Source organism: Cnephaeus nilssonii, assembly GCF_951640355.1.
Source record: "Cnephaeus nilssonii genome assembly, chromosome: 11".
Lineage (NCBI taxonomy): Eukaryota > Metazoa > Chordata > Mammalia > Chiroptera > Vespertilionidae > Cnephaeus > Cnephaeus nilssonii.
Window position 1 is genome coordinate 61,784,373 of NC_137082.1, and position 17,493 is coordinate 61,801,865.

Consider the following 17,493-nt stretch of genomic DNA (forward strand, 5'->3'; position numbering starts at 1 on the left):
CTGAAAGAGAGGCGGGCCGCGGGGAGGGGCCGGCGGAAAGGGCGGGGCGGTCACGCCGCCTGTCCCGTGCCCGCGGAGTCACGTGCCCGCGCCGCAGCCAATCGCCGGGCGGAGCTGCCCTGAGAGCGAGGAGGCTGTGGTGAGAGACAGACCGAGACCGGAGATGTTTTTAAGCCCGGCGCTGGCGGCGTTAGTGGCGGTTGCAGCGGCGACGAAGACAACGACAGCGACGGCAACACCTAGGCACTCGCTCAGGGGCTAAAGCCGCCTGTGTCGGCTGTGCCTGGGGTCCGTGAGTGTGAGGGGGGCGTGGCGACAGGCGAGGAGGAAGGAGGGGCGCGGTTTCGACCCCGTCCCCGGCGCCCGGGAGGAGACCCGTCAGTTCAGCGCTGCTCCCGTCCCCCTCCCCAGAGCAAGGTAGGGGACGTGCCCTGCCCACCTCGTTGCTTTCCGCGCCGCCGGGCTGGCCCGGGGAGCCGCCGGGCTGGCGGTGACAGGCCGTTAGTGGCCGGGCGCGGGGCCGCCCCGCCCGCCGCCGCCCCTCCAGCCGCGTCGGGGAGCCGCGGCGCAGCTGGCAGCTGCCGGCCGGGCGAGGGGCGCCACGCGGGGCGGGGGCCTGGGCGGGGTGCCCCCCGCTACCACTCCCCGTTCCCGGGGCTGGGCTGCCGCTGCCGCCACTCGGAACATGGCGGGGTCGGGAGGAGCGTGTGCGTGCGAGTGCGCGCGACCGAGAGGGCGCCGCCGGCTTGCCGCGGCCGGACCTGCGGGGCGGGGCGGGGGCGCGCCCAGCCCGCGGCCCTCCCGCTGCCCGCTGGAGCCCGCCGCGGCCCCTCCGGGGGCAGCTTCGGGGGTGCCGGGGGTCGGAGAAGAGGGCGGTGGGAGAAGAATCGCCACTTGAACAGCCTCCGGGGAGGGAGAGCGGCCGCGCTGCAGCCCTGTCTGAAATGCCGGTGTGATCCGTGCCGCAGCGGGCAGTCGGTTCCCTTCATCGTTTCGTGAGTGTCCCTTCGAAGGATGTTCTTAGACCTTCAGAGCGCGTCAGGTTCTTAGATCTTATTTTGGGGTGTAATATGGTGTGACGTATCCTGGAAGATCTCAAAGCGTTGAATAAACGGTTGTACAAAGAGGTTACCGAAGCCCAGCTGACAGCTGTTTTAATAATAACAGAAACAGATTGGGATGGGAAGTTCACACTGTTGCACCAGTTGAAATCGTAGGAAACATTTTAAGCAGTGTAGTCATCGAGGCTGTCATTTCCACTGCACACCCGCGGCCAAAGGCGAACGTGGGTGACACGGGTTGCAGATCCAGGGGTCTGGAACGTTTTGGAATTACTCTCTGTAACCCTGAAGTTGAAATGAATCGGTGTTTTCAATCACGTTTCCTTTTTTATTTTAAAAACGGCTTATGTAAATTAATAAAGACTAATAAAGTAGCTATTTTTAATGGACTATTAAAAACATATGTTAAAGTAGGCTGTTAAAAATCTTGGGCACTGATCTGTTTCAGTTTCTTCAATCATACAAAGGCTTTCCTGGAGATTAGCTCAGAACTGGCAGAACATATGTTCTATTGGTGCCAAGTGGCTTAAAAACAAATGAGATAGTGTCGGACTGTATAAGATCAAGTCGCTATATTAACTAATCATGTTGGGAAAAGTCTTTAATTTGGGCTAAACACAAAAACATTTAATGACTCGAAATGTTTCCCCAGGAGATTATAGGCAAAGGAGAAGTGTTTTACTGCTTAAAGATCTTTCATATTTGACACAAGCACTAACTAAATATCTAAAGATCTGCATATGGTTTGACTAAGGTTAAGTTTAACTAGTCAGAGTATGTGTTCTTTTGAGGAACAGGCACAGTGTTAAAATGAAGTAAAATCCAAGTTAAGTGGTTTTCATGGAAGGAAAAGTAAAACAAACAAACAAAAAACCAGGATGCCCTTAATATCTTAATTTCTATAGTTTCCATGGTTGTTGCTAGAATGGTTTATGAGCAAGTGGAGCTGGGAAAGTGGGAATCTCTAGTGTGTACTCCATGAAGAATAATTGAGGAGAGGAGAGAGAACAAAAATATTCAGATAAGGAAATAACTTAGGTGGATATATGTTGTGCGATCTCTGCTTTTCGTTCTTTAATATCAAGAAGGGAGGGCTCTCTCTCCTCCCCTTCCCTCCCCTCCTTTTATGTTACTTTTTTTAAAATGTTACTTTTTTTCTATAGAATTGTTTGAAAATGTGACATTCTTCTGAGGTAGATTGGAGAAATGGCAATCAGTAGGGATATTTGGAAAACATTAGAAAAGAGGCTTTTCTAAATAATAATAATAAATTTAAATTTCTTAGTTGACAAGCAGTTACATTTTCTTTAAACTGTTCTTATGTTTTAAGAACATCATTTCAGTCTAAAAAGAGAATGACTAGTGAGATGACTTTTCTTTTTTTTTTTTTTGTTTTGTTAATCCTCACTCGAGGATATTTTTTCCATTGATTTTTTTTAAAGAGAGTGGAAGAGAGAGGGAAAGACAGAGAAACATCGATGTGAGAGAAACACATCTACTGATTGCCTCCTGCAGGAGCCCTGGGGAGGAGCCTACAACCAAGGTACATGCCTTTGATCAGAATCGAACCTGGGACCCTTTGGTCCTCAGGCAGATGCTCTACCCATTGAGCCAAGCCAGCTAGGGCTAGACTGTTTTCTTTATATAAACTTGGTGATACTGAAGCAACATCTATCAGATAGGCATGAAGAATTTATACAGTAATTGTAATAGGTTGCCTAAGAGCTAGTGACACTACTTTCTGACTTAAAACTTGTTAAAACTAATATCAACATGTATTTGTAAAATACCTTACTGTGTAAAGAGTACTATCTTGGAGATGTATCCTTAAAACTGAAAGAGACCTCAAATTTTCTAATCTGTTTTCCTCATTTTACAGATAAGAAAATAAAGGCCTAGAAAGTTGAAATGACTTAACATCAGTACAACTAGTTAAAACAGTCTGGTTTGGGGCTAGAGGTTTCTTTCTGTGAAGATGCTAATTTGCCTCTTTCTTTAAGAAGTAGCTTTATGGAGTAGTGAAAAGAACATCTTATGTCTATACATATAAAAGCCTAAGCCAGTGGTCGGCAAACTCATTAGTCAACAGAGCCAAATATCAACAGTACAACGCTTGAAATTTCTTTTGAGAGCCAAATTTTTTAAACTTAAACTTCTTCTAATGCCAATTCTTCAAAATAGACTCGCCCAGGCCGTGGTATTTTGTGGAAGAGCCACACTCAAGGGGCCAAAGAGTCGCATGTGGCTGGCGAGCCACAGTTTGCCGACCACGGGCCTAAGTGATCGGTAGACCGGCCAGTAGCTATGAGGTGCACTGACCACCAGGGGGCAGACACCCAACGCCAGAGCTGCCGAGCTGCAGTCACTTGGCAGCTGCGGTTCTCAGTTGACGCACCCAGAACCAGAGGGGAGGGAGACAGATTCCAGGGTGCGTCACCTGAGAACCGCCCTCTTGCAATCCAGGACCCCTCGGGATGTCGGAGAGCTGGTTTCAGCCCTATCATCACAGGCCAGGCTGAGGGACCCCGATAGTGCATGAATTCGTGCACCGGGCCTCTAGTTGAAATATAAGTGAGCAGGCCTGAGTTTAAATTCTTGATTTGTCACTTCCTAACTGTGGTTTTTGACAAATCACATTAACTTTCAGAACCTTGCCTTCTTAATCTATAAAAAAGAATTTTTCTACATAATTTACAGAGCTGCTGGAAGGAACAAATGTGATTACATATGGAAAGCTCATTGTATATTATAAACTTTTTATATATATAAGAATTGGTGATACTATTTTTAAAACAAATACAGATCTTACTATGTAAGAAGGTGTCAAGATCCCTTGGTTTTTGCTTCGCCTTAGCTTTGTTTTCAGCACCTGCTGTTTTATAGATTATAACTCCCTGCAGATACTTTTTCTGATCCCCACTTTGTTCTAATCTTAGTAAAGCCACTTATGGAACATTTTAAAAATTTTAGTTGACTTCCTCTGGAGAGAATATAAAATTTCTTCATATAGCATTTGAAAACATTCTCCTATACACTCATGCATGCATAATCAGTTTAACAGTGGTTTTTTAAAAAAGTAATAGTGAAAGTATCTTAGTTGCAATGCTGTCTGTTACTAGTTTCCAGATATAGCAATAACAGGAGATAATTTTCCTTTGTAAACTTAGCTTTGAATAGTTCATGTTAAGGTTATCTTGTAGAACTAAAATACATCAAAATGTTAAGACAGGTTTTGTTTACTGGCTTATGCTGTTACGTTTAAAGACCTTTTTTTCTAGTGCTTTAAATTGATATTAGAAACAGATATAGCATATTTTAGTATTACACAGATTATTTGTAAATTTGAAGCTAAAGTTTACAATAAACAGTTGTTGAGTATCTATATATATAAAAGCCTAATTGACAGTTCGACTGGTAGCTATGATGCACACTGACCACCAGGGGGCAGATGCTCAACGCACAGGCATGGAAACATGGAACAGACTGATTAATTTCAGAGGAAAGGGGGGAGGGCAGGAAGAGATTAACTAAAGATCTTATATGCATACTAGAGGCCCAGTGCATGGATTCATGCACTGGTGGGGTCCCTCGGCCTGGCCTGTAGAGATTGGGCTGAAACCAGCAGTCCGACATCCTCCGAGGGGTCCCGGATTGCAAGAGAGCGCAGGCCAGGCCAAGGGACCACACCAGTGCATGAATCCATGCACCGGGCCTCTAGTTTAGAATATCTGTGTTCAAAGTTTTAAGTGAAACATTCAGACAATTTTTATAACAACCTTGTAAAACAGAAACTATTATTCTAACATATAGCTGAGGAAAATGAGGCTTTGAACATTTATGTGAGGTGTAGATATTCACAGGCCTAAAAAAGTGACATTTCTGTTCTCCCCATCTTAATCACTTCTCTGTGTTCTGCCACTAAGAGTCTTAGCTGATTTTGAGAAAGAGGCATTTTCTTAAATTTCAGACTTCATGAAAAATGTTTAGGGATCAGCTATTCTACCTTCTACTTTTGGGTCAAAAAATAAAATAGAAAAAAAAAATAAATACCTTATTAGAATCATGGAAGATTGGACAGCAAGCCTATGAGATCCTGATATAGTTGTTGGTTGATGTTTTTTTAACTATATATTTTTATTGATTTCAGAGAGGACAGGAGAAGGAGAGAGCGATAGAAACATCAATGATGAGAGAGAATCATTGACCGGCTGCCTCTTGCATACTCCCCCCACTGGAGATCGAGCCCACAACCCAGGCATGTGCCCTTGACCGGAATCGAACCCGGGACCCTTCAGTCCTCAGGCTGATATTCTATCCACTGAGCCAAACTGGCTAGGGCAGTTGTTGGTTCTTTTTATATGAGTTGGCAGAAGCAAATTATTCTCAATAGCTACAGAAGGACTACAGTTAACATTTCAAAAGGCTATTCTAATAAACATCACCTTGATATTGATATCTTTGTCCTAAAGAAACATTTTAATCAGAGTGACTAAAGAAAAAGATAACTCACTAAACTCCTAAATTGTATTGGGGCCATAATTGGGGAAAATATCACAAGTATTAGTGATAAATACCTTATTTTTAAGCTACCTTATTGCTTGAAAGAGTGGTGAAAGTTCTATAGCGTTTCAAATTTCAGATTGTTCTTCCTCATACATAGGAGTTTTGTTGACATTCTGACTTTTTAAAATATTTTATTTTTATTGATTTCAGAGAGGAATGGAGAGGGAGAGGGAAATAGAAATATCAATAATGAGAGAGAATCATTGATCGGCTGCCTCCTGCAAGCCTCACACTGGGGATCCCGGGCATGTGCCCTGACCAGGAATCGAATCGTGACTTCCTAGTTCATAGGTTGATGCCCAACCACTGAGCCACGGTTGCACCTCCAAGTCCATCACACTGTAAAAGGTCAATGTATATTTATTGATTGACTAAGGATGTCAGGAGAATGGTCTGACTGGCGTTAAGAGGATGAACTGGGAGTAAGGGAGAAAAGATGGGTAGCAGATGAAAAAGGCAATGATTACTAGAATAAGGGGCTTAATAGAAATGAATTTCCAAAATGGGGAATGATGTAATACCATTTTTAAAAAGAAAATAATTCTAGAAGTATGGAATTCAGTTAGAAGGCCAGGCGATTATTGAAAAGGTTTTTAGGCTTTAAGGTATTAGGTTCCCATGCTAAGTACAAGCAGAAGACACTGCTTGTATGGAATTTAAAATTTAGCAGAAAAAGATAATTATTTAAAACAAGGATCCATAATTAGGGAGAGGTTCTATAAACATTGTAAAGTTATATTGCAAATTCTTTACTAAATATGTGTTCAGGAGAAAGGACCTAATGGCTTTCAGGCTCTGAAACAGGTCTGTTCATAAAAGATTAAGAATCACTAACTTTGCCGAAACCGGTTTGGCTCAGTGGATAGAGCGTCGGCCTGCGGACTCAAGGGTCCCGGGTTCAATTCCGGTCAAGGGCATGTACCTTGGTTGCGGGCACATCCCCAGTAGGGGGTGTGCAAGAGGCGGCTGATCGATGTTTCTCTCATCGATGTTTCTAACTCTCTATCCCTCTCTTCCTCTCTGTAAAAAATCAATAAAATATATTAAAAAAAAAAAAAGAATCACTAACTTGGAAATTTAAGTTCAATTTTTTTTGGTTGTCCATGGTTTATTGATAATATTACAGCATAGCAAAAGATTCAAATGGCTCCACGTGGTGTTTTGAAATTCATCTCAACTGTAAGGCTGAGTGACCTGCAAGTGGACAGACTGCCAAAGTCCAAGAGCTTTAGCATTTCCTTAGTGTCAGAATCAACTTCAATGATCTCTTGATCCAAAGCTGAGACCTCAGGCACATAGTTGTCTCTCCTCTCCCTCTCCTCCTCCTGCAGCTTGATGGAGATGCCTCTCACAGGCCCCCATAGCCTGAGATCTTGTTTTGGAGCTTCTTGCTGGGGATAATGGTGATCTCCTCGAACATGCGCTTGTTGGTGTGAAAGCTGTTGCCCAGGAGCGTGTAGTACTTCTCGATGATGACCAGGGCACCTTCTTCACAGCCTTGGTGCGAATGCAGCCCATATTGGTGAATCCCTGGTGAAAGAGCTTAAGTTCAGTTTTTTGATGTAGAACTATACCATTCTTAAATAGTCCTAAACTTATGTTTTAGGCATTATTTTTACAGTATATTTCCTTTAATAAAGTTTTTTAATATTGGTACCATCAGTGGGGCTTGTCTGTTTTTTCCTCCAATTCATAACATTTGTGTGATTATATATTAGGACATGTTTTATTTTAAAAGTAAAACCAAATAATGCACGCATTCTTTCCCAGTAGGGTTGGAGTTTTCACAGTACCACCTTTTTCTTGTTACTTTCTTAACCGCTATTATAATACAGTGAATTTACTCTGCACTGGTCCCTCATTACCATATTTTCTTTATTCTCAGCATACTTTGGCAGGGAAACAGTTTATAATTCTAAACTGCTCTGGTCAGAAGAGCTACCGATAATACATACTGCTACCCTCAGCCAGTTTAGAGCATGTTTTCTTTTAAATTCCTTCAAATATGCAGTTATCGTGAATTCGTGTGTGTACTATAGTAGATAGGTTTATGTTGGAAAGTGAGCAGGATACAGAAAAAGTGAAATAGCAGGTCAAGGCTTAAACAATTCAATCCTGGTGTGAAGTCATATGGAAGCTTTAATTTTGTCTATAATTTAAGCAGTGTTGTTTATAACCTACACTATTGTTGGGTTTGGGTGGGATAGTATGGTATGCAGATTATAAATAATTTAATACTGATATTAGCATTGCTCTGTCATATAGGGGACTGATTTCAGCTACCTATAACTGCAAAAAGAGTTTGGGCATCGATAAAGCTGATTTTCAGGATCACAGACTTGTATTTCAAAAGCAGTGATAATGCTTGGCCAGTATGGCTGAGTGGTTGAGCACACACCCAATTATGTAAGCAATTAAAAGTCCTTTCCTTTCATTTAAGCCTAAAGTATGTGCCGATCATTTTTTTTAAAAAAACAAAAACAGTGAAAGTGAGTTAGGGCATTATTTGGGATTAAATTTTGAGTAGTACTTAGAATGGCACCTGAGGTATATTTTGCAAAGATCAGCTGCTTTGTCTTTTGAGGGCAGGAGAGGGGGCAAACTTACAATATGAAAAGCTTTATTTTGAAATATTTCAGATAATTTAAAAGGCACAGAAAATAGCAAAATGAGCACCTGGGTGCCTATCACCAGTTAAGAATTAAACATTATAAATTCAATTGAAGGCCTCTATATACCTTTGGTCCAGTTCCTAACTCCCTCAGGGGAATTCCTATCTCCCTCTCTTTGCATAAACTTTTTTCCAACAGTGACTTTTCCCTTTCTCTGTAGAACTGTGTATATTTTTCTTTCTTCAAATTTCACCTCAATGACCTTTTCATTTTAACTCTATATTTTATATAGCAGTAAGAGTGGTCTGACTAGGGGAGTTAAAAATAAGTTGTATACATGAAGTAGAAATCTGCCTTAAAATCTAGGCAAAGGAAAGTTAGACTTCAGTGCTGCATAGTGCAGAACAGAATTGATAAAGTAGATGTGAAAGTAACCTAATGAAATAATTATTTTAGGATTATTAGTCTGGTAGTAGCAGCGTGTGGAACAGTGGGTCTGAAAGGAAGTAGAGAATTGCTAACTCATTTTGACTGACCTTTTCTCCTAATTACTCTGTTAGTGAGATTTTATTTGGCCTCCAAACACTTTACCATTTTGAAAGGAGAAAGGAGCTGGTGGCAAAGTGCTGAATTACTGGTGTTTCTAATTTTCAGGATTTGGGAGATTATTCCTGTCCCCTTTTAGAATCTGTTGACAGCAAAGTGGAAATTTAATGGCTCTTAGACTTTTTTCAGCTCTAAATGCCAGAGATACAAGTAAAACTGCCTGACCATTTCTCTGAGTTGTTGCAGCCCTCTACTGGTCTGTTGAAGTTGCACAGTGTAGAACCCAATAGAGCTAGGAGGTCAGTAAACTCAGCAACTTTTTTAGAACTTTAGACAACATTTATGTCAACTGTCCCAATTGGAAATGAGTATTTTATATATTCACCTTAATTCTGGAAGTAAATATCGATACAGATATAGATATTAAATATCCAGGACAAATAGATAATTATAAACACAACTGCCTGTATTACTTTCTTTTTAAAACTCTAAATTGTTAGAGTATTGTTAGAATGAGGTCCTTTGTGGTCCAGTGTTTGACAGTATAAAAAAATATTTTTCCCACTAATCTTTTTTGTTACCATTATCTAATGAAGTAGTGAGAATTAATTTATTAATTTATTTGTTACTTTTTAGTCCTCACCTGAGGATATTTTTCCCATTGACTTTTAGAGAGAGTGGAGGGGGAAGAGAGAGAGAGAAAAAAACAAATGGAGAGACACATCGATTGGTTGCCTCCTATACATGCCCCAACCAGGGATGGAATCTGCAACCTAAGTATGTGCCCTGACTAGGAATCCACCCCACAACCTTTTTGGTGCAGGGTATGACTCTCCAACCAACCAAGCCCACCCAGCCAGGGTGAGAATTTTATTTTAAAATAATTTGAGCCCTGGCCAATTTTACTCAGTTGTTCATCAGACTGAAGGGTCACAGGTTCGATTTCCAGTCAAGGGCACATACCTCGGTTGTAGGTTCAATCCCCGGCCCTCGGTTAGGGTGCCAGCGGAAGGCAACCAATCGATGTGTCTATCTCACGTTGATCTTTCTCTTCCCACTCTCCCTTCCACTCTCTCTAAAAATAAATGGAAAAAATATCCTCACTCCTCAGGTAAGAATTTAAAAAAAATTTTATGAGGTATTGTTTAGTTATTACTATTGGAAGATAAATTACTATTTGTTATAAATAAAATATAACAAATAAATGCAAATTCTTTTAAATTATTTTCAAAGCATTTTTACTTCTTGTTGCTGGAGTCAGAAATGTGGGAGTTATTCTAGCCTACTTGCTTATTTACTGTTTCTTTCTAACACACAATATAGTCATTGTACTTTAAGTGGTCTCCTCTCATCTAATTCCTCTTTAGTCTACCTTCAAAGTTTCAGCAAGAGCATATTTCTTCTCAAATTGTTACTACTTTTTTGAAAGCCTTAATTTGCTGCTTTTAAAAAAAAATGTTTATGTTTTAGAGAGAAAGTAAGAGAGAGGGATAGAGAAAGAGAGAAACATTAATGAGAGAAACATCATCGACTGGCTGCCTTCTGCACACCCACTACTGGGGATCAAGCCCACAACCCTGGCATGTGTCCTGACCTGGAATTGAACTGGCAACCTCTTGGTTCATGGGTTGACGCTCAGTCACTGAGCCACATTGGCCAGGCTTAATTTGCTTTTTGTCATAATGTTGAAACAATACAAGATGCTTCATGATGTGACCCTTTGCTACTTTTTTTAGCTTCATTTTCTACTGCACTGTTTTTCAGTTTTCACTATCCCTGGCCTGCTTTCTTGTGGGTTGTGTGTGTTCACACCTGTGCTTCTCTTTCGTCTCCAGCCCCGTCTATGTCTGTTCCATCTGTGTCTATCTCCTCATAGTCATCATTAAGACTCTATTTCAGTATTAACCTCTTCTCTAAATTCCCCACCTATACCCTATATACTGCACCCAAGTTGGGTGATCCCTTTGTGCTAGTACTATCATTTCTGCAGCATTTATTATTTCATGTGGTAATTAACTTATCTTTTGTTCCTTAAAAACTGTAAATTTCCTTTAGGCTAGAATTGTGACTTATTCATCTTTAGTTCTATTGCTTGGCATATAGATGTTTAGTAAATGTTAAATGATTGAATAATTACATGAAGAAATGGGTCTGATAGCTAAAGGAAATAACCATAATTGAATAATTTAACACTAATTCGTTTTTTGCTTATTTCATAATATATATTTAAGAAAAAGAGGAGGGGATAACGAATTGTAGAATTTTAGGACTGGAATGGACCTCATTTTAAAATGTAGAAACTGAAACCTAAAGCGTTTACTAGAAAAAGTTAGAAGAACCCAGGTGTTCTAGTACATTTTTATATTGCTCAATTCCTCCTAATATATTTTGCCTTAGACTTGGCTAAGATTAGTTGGTGTTGGTTGTTTATATTTCAAGCATTTGGGCTATCTAAATATTACTCTTTTATATCATAGGTTTACCTTTGTGGAATTTTGAAGGTGATACACTCATTTAGCCAAACCAACTTGACCATTTATAATGTATTTAGTTTGTATAGTAAGTCTTGAATTATCTGCCATGCTCAGATTCCTAAAAGATATAATATTTAGCAGCACCAACCCCAAGTGCAGCCTATCTTGACTGGATTGAGCTTCTATCCTAAATATTTGTGTCCTTTATATTCTGGTGGCTGGGTTAAAAAACATAAAACACCTTTTTATCTCTTTTGCTCTACCTTTGTCTGAAGCAGTCTCTCACTTGCCATCTTATTATTATTCTTTCCCCTTGTGTTCTACCCAGAGAATTGTAGTCATCCAGAGGAAATCAAGTGTAAGTCAACCTATTATGTATATATTTTTAATTTTTATTTGAAGATTATACCATACATGTTCATTATAAAAGCTAATATAGAACTGTATAAAATAAACATTCGTTAAGGACTTGTAAGGACATTGTTGAGAACAGTTTATTTTAAAGGATGTGGATGTTTTGTCTTCATCTTTGGCATGCTGTTGGTTAAATTTGTGGTTTTATTATACTAATTTCTTGGTCTGAAATTACAACCATTATATTCTTATGGGAAAATGGTATGGAATAGCTGCCAGAAAACATTGTGGTGAAAATCAACCTGGGAAGATGTGATAAAGAAAGCACTCTTCCTTTTCAAGGTCTAAATTCTCCCTTGCATGGTTTAAGTAGTTACTGGAATGGGGAAGGGATGGGGAGGGAGAGAGAGGGGAATCTAGTAATATTCCAGAAGCACACCATTTATTTTGAGGCCTTTTCCATTATATTTTTTAAAACCACTTTTTAAAGTATGATGACGGAATTAAGCTCTTTGGTGTTTGTTTAATAGGAAATACTTAGTTTTTATTTTGGTTTATTCTTTATTGTAAACGTTTATTCTTTTCTGTCTGGGGGAGATAATAATTATTTAATAATTTAAGCTATCATTTTTGCATTCATAGAAATATAGAATTTGGAGTGAAATTTTTCTAAACCTCTTATTCTGGAATTAGAAGTTTGGAAGGATAGAAGATCTTCAGTGTCATCTAACGTAACTTTACTTTTAAGAAGAAACAGAATCTATAATACTATCAATGATAAAAATATATTTAAAAAAAAGAAGATACAGGAATATTGAGTATTGATGAAAGTCAACTAGAAAGCCAGTGGTAGATCTCAGAATAGAATAGTGGACTTCAAGTTCCCTGCTCAAATCACAGAGAAAGCAATGGTCACTTTCCTAACTGAATGACTGTTAAGGATCATTGAATTCTGTTGCTGTGATTTGATCCTTTACCAGTTGCCTTTATTCTCAATAATTTTGGAGGAAGCATTTTTACCCCCACAGCAACTTCAGCTCAGTGAAAGCTGGAATAGCAAAAATGTTAGGAATTTCCATTCCATCCTTATGGTTCTGCCTTTACTTTCTTTAAGTAGAATGTAAAATTGATAAATTTTTAGAGCAGCATTTGAATATTTTTATGTACACCAAGTACTGTGCTAAGACATCATTTTAGTTCTCATAGCCTTAACAGTTGAGCTTTATCATTTCATGACAGATGAAGAAATTAAATAGCTTGGACTTTGTTTTCAGTTGTATTTAATCTAAGTGCATGTTTTGAGGATTTCAGGACAAGAAGGCGGACTGAGTGAGCTCTTTTTTTCAAATATATGGAAATGCTAGATAAAAATAAAACATTTAAAAAATACACAGCTGAGCTTCAAAGCAAGAAATATGAATCTGCAGGTGCCCAAATAGGAAAGAGGAATTCAAAGTCATAATAGAAAACAGATATTTAAGCCCTGTCCTAAAAGGAAAATAGACAGATAACTTCTTAGTGGTGTGAGTTTTAATGCAGTACTGTAATCTACAGGCCCAGGAATGGCAGGAGCTGAGCCCAGATCAGGAAGAATCTGAATTATTCATGAATGGGGCTTTTAAAAAAAGTTAATCTTCCAACCTGGGTTTATATTTCCTGATAAAATTTCTTCCAATTATTTTATTTTTAACCTTTGAGTACTCTTTTACAAAGTATATTGCTAAATCTTATTTTTATACAGCCTTACAGACTTATATTTTTATTAACGACCTTAATCCATCTTCATTTATTGTAATAACATATATTGAAAATTATTTATATTTTATTTACTATACTTCTACTTATTTCCCACAATCAGTTTCTCAATCTCAAATATATGTGTGTGTATGCATATATACAGAATGTCTCAAAAAATGTATACACAGAATGTCTATAGTTTCTATAGCATTTTTACAATGAAATGTATTTTAATGAATACCACCTTTATAATTATTCAGAGTGTGCATACATTTTTTGGGACACCCAGCATGTATATGTGTGTGTGTGTGTGTGTGTGTGTGTGTGTGTGTGTGTGTTTGTGTGTGTATGTGTGTGTATTACTCCAAGGAAGACAAGTACTTTAATCCCTTTTTCACTCATCTCTAGTCTCTTCCACTCCACCCTTTACCCCCAAGTTTCCCAACAGGCATGTTAATGTTTTGTAGAATTTTAGTTCTGGATTGTTAGGGGTGTTTTCCTCGATAATTTCCAATAAGTCCAGCCTACATTCTTTTTCATGGAATAGCATTGACAGCTTTGGTGTTCTGTTTCTGACTTTTTCCGAAGTAAGCAGGTAAGGTTTGTGGAACAGTGTTTATAAAGTCTACAGTAGTATGTAGCAATGCACTAACCCTTCACATTCATTATCGAATCATTTACCAAGAGCACCTTTCAGTCCTACAGGCTCCAGTCATATACCTGTACAAGTGTACCATTGTTTATCATATATACCATATTTTTACTGTACCTTTTCTAAGTTTATCAAATAAAATTACCTACAGTATTCAGTACAGTAACGTGCTGTATAGGTTCATAGCCTAGGAGCAATAGGCTGCCATACCATATAGCCTAGATGTGTAGTACGCTATACAATTTAGGTTTGTGTAAGTGCACTCTATGATCTTTTTTCTTTTTCATGGCAAGAATTTCAAATTTTATTGTATTTTTTACATGACTATTAAATATTGCTAGGCTCTATGTCCAGAGTTTTGGATGGCAGCCCCTGTAAGGGTCAGGTTATACAGCAAGGAATTCACATTTAGGGGCTGCCAGAGACTGATAATCTAGATAATTAGAGAGTGATAATCTAGTTGCAACCAGAGACTGATAATCTAGTTGCAATTATTGGACTGAACCGAGGTCCTTGGTTGCTGTCAGCAGTTGGTCCTTGACCAGCCTGTACCAGGAGAAATAGCAAGACCGGTTAAATCTCTGGCTCCTGACAATCGGTGGTGGATCACAGGCAGGAAACCTGGCTGGTGGCTGCAGCTCACGTTCACAATCTAGGGAGAAACTGGATTGCAAAAGTCTAGAGGCAGAATGGTTATTTCACGTCTTACATCCTTTCTCCACACTGCCTCCTAGACGCTTTCCTCAAACAGGGCACTCTATACTCTTGACACAATATCAAAATTGCAATTAGGTTAGAAAATAAATAAGAGACATAAATCAGAAAAGAGGAAGTTATATTGTTTGCAGATGACATGACCTTATATATAAAAAAATTCTGAAGACCACAAAAAGAAACAAACAAAAAACTGTTTAGAACTAATAAATGAATTCAGTAATTGCCACATACAAATTCAGCATACAAAAAGGAGTTGCATTTCTTTCTTTTTAAAAAATCCTCACCCAAGGATATGCTTATTGATTTTAGGGGTGAGGAGAGAGATATCTATCTGAGATAGAAACATCAATCAGTTGCCTCCCTCCCATATGCACCCTGACTGGGGATCGAACCCGCAACCTTTTGGACAACGTTCCAACCAACTGAGCCACTTGGCCAGGGCGCCGTTGTATTTCTGTACACTAACAATGAACTATCTGATAAAGAAATTAAGAAAAATTTCATTTAAAATAGCATCAAAAAGAAATACTTAAGAAATAAATTTAACCAAGGAAGTGAAAAATCTTTACACTGAAAAGTATAATACATTGATGACAGAAGTTGAAGACACAAATAAGTGGAAAGATATTCTGTGTTCGTGGATAGGGAATAATCAGTAATATAAAAATGCCCATACTACCCTAAGTGATCTACAGATTCAGTGCAATCTCTTATCAATATTGTAATGGCATTTTTCACAGAATTAGAAAAGCCAATCCTAAAATTCACGTAGAACCACAAAAGATCTTGAATAGTTAAAGCAACCTTGAGAAAAAGGGAACAAAGCTGGAGGCATCACACTTCCAGATAAAATATTAGAAAGCTGTGGTAATCAAATCAGTATGGTACCGACATAAAAACAGACACAATGATCAGTAGAGCAGAATAGAGAGCTCAGAAATGAACCCATGCATATGTGGTCAACAACCCTCTGACAAGAATGCCAAAAACACAAAATGGGTCAAGAATAGTCTTTTCTGTATATGGTATTGAGAAAACTGCATATGCTTGTGCAAAAGAATGAAATTGGACCCTTATACAAAAATTAACTCGAAATGGATTAAAGGCTTCAATGTAAAACCTGAAACCATAAAATTCCTACATGAAAACATAGGGGAAAAGCTTATTGACATTGATCTTGGGAGTGATTTCATGGATATAACACCAAAAGCAAAAATAAGTGGGACTATACCAAATTAAACATCTTCTGTGCAGCAAAGGAAACATGAAATGAAAAGGCAACCTATAGGGAAAAGTATCTGACAATGGGCTAACATCCAAAATAATTAAGGAAATTATACAACTCAATAGTAAAAAAATAACCTGATTTTAAAAATGCGCAAAGAACCTGAGCAGATATTTTTCCAAAGAAGATATGCAAATTGCCAAGTATATGAAAGGTACTCAACATCACTAATCATCAGGGAAATTCAAATCAAAACCACAAGAAAATATCACTTCTCACCTGTTAGAGTGGCTATTATACAAAAGCCAAAAGATAGCAAGTGTTGGTGAGGATGTGGCAAAAATGGTTCCATCTACACTATTGGTGGGAATGTAAATTGGTGTAGCCAATATGGAAAACAGTGTAGAGGTTCCTCAAAATATTAAAAATAGAATTTCAGTATGACCTAGCAAGCCCACTTGTAGTTGTCTGTTGATGGATGAGTAGATAAAGAAAATGTTATATATAGATACACTAGGTGCCCAGTGCACGAAATTCATGCACTGGGGGGTGGGTCCCTCAGCCCAGCCTGCCCCTCTCACAGACTGGGACCCCTCAGGGGATGTCCTACTGACGACTTAGGCCCACTCCCCGTAGTGAGCTTGGTGCCCCGGGCCGCTTGGCACCGGCGCCCATAGGCCACTCCTGGCCGGGGGCGTTCTGGGACCCCAGCCGCTTAGGGCCTACGTGTGGGCCTACAGGCTCGGAGCGGTCTGGGTACCGAGGATGTTCCCGGGACCCAGGCTGCTCGGCGCCTGCATATGCAAATTAAGCCGCCATCTTTGTCGGTTAATTTGCATACTCATTCCTGACTGGCTGGTGGGCGTCATGGAGGTACAGTCAATTTGCATCTTTCTCTTTTTATTAGTGTAGATATACATGTGTGTGTGTGTGTGTGTGTGTCCTATCTAATAAAGAAGGAATATATTAATTGACCCTCACGCTGTTGCAAAGATGGCAGCGCCCACAGCTAATAAGGAGGGAATGTACTAATTGACTGCCACGCCCTCAAAGAGGGTGTGCCCACAGCCACAAGATGGTGGCGCCCAGTCCCCTCAGCCCTGCTGGGGCAGCAGGTGCGTGGCACGCCTGCCTTCAGAGTTCCTCAGCCCCCCCTCCACCCACCGTCGGCCCGAGGCGCAGGCAAGCCTCAGATGGCGGCTGCCCAGCCACCCAGGGCCGCCTGAGGCTCAGGTAACCAGGGCTGGCTGAGGCTTGCACTGCCGGCAGTGGAAGCAGCAGAGGTGTGATGGGGCATCACCTTCCCCCGATCGCCAGGTCGCCTCCCACACCTGAGGGCTCCCGGACAGTGAGAGGGGGCAGGCTGGGCTAAGGGAAACCCCCTCCAGTGCATGAATTTTCATGCACCAAGGCCTCTAGTGTATGTATGTATGTATGTATGTATGTATGTATGTGTGTGTGTGTGTGTGTGTGTGTATATATATATGCATATGTATATGTATTTACATACACAATTTATTATTCAGCCATTAAATTAAAAGGAAATCCTGCC

General features: G+C 39.9%; 1 protein-coding gene and 1 pseudogene across 3 annotated transcripts in view; one reads left to right on the plus strand and one right to left on the minus strand.

Annotated features, from left to right (window-relative positions):
* The first annotated feature begins 64 nt into the window (after nt 1-64).
* The window catches only part of ANKRD12 (ankyrin repeat domain 12), a 95,395-nt gene continuing 77,966 nt past the window's right edge, over nt 65-17,493 (plus strand). Inside the window, exon 1 of one of the 2 annotated variants that reach the window (XM_079785229.1) lies at nt 65-417. The gene's annotated coding sequence lies outside the window, so the exon portion shown is untranslated. The remainder of the gene's footprint in view (nt 418-17,493) is intronic. The other variant, XM_079785231.1, reaches the window with a different exon arrangement.
* LOC307106792 (small ribosomal subunit protein eS17-like) lies at nt 6,322-7,142 on the minus strand (annotated as a pseudogene). The gene has a single exon. The product of its transcript is annotated as a small ribosomal subunit protein eS17-like (transcript).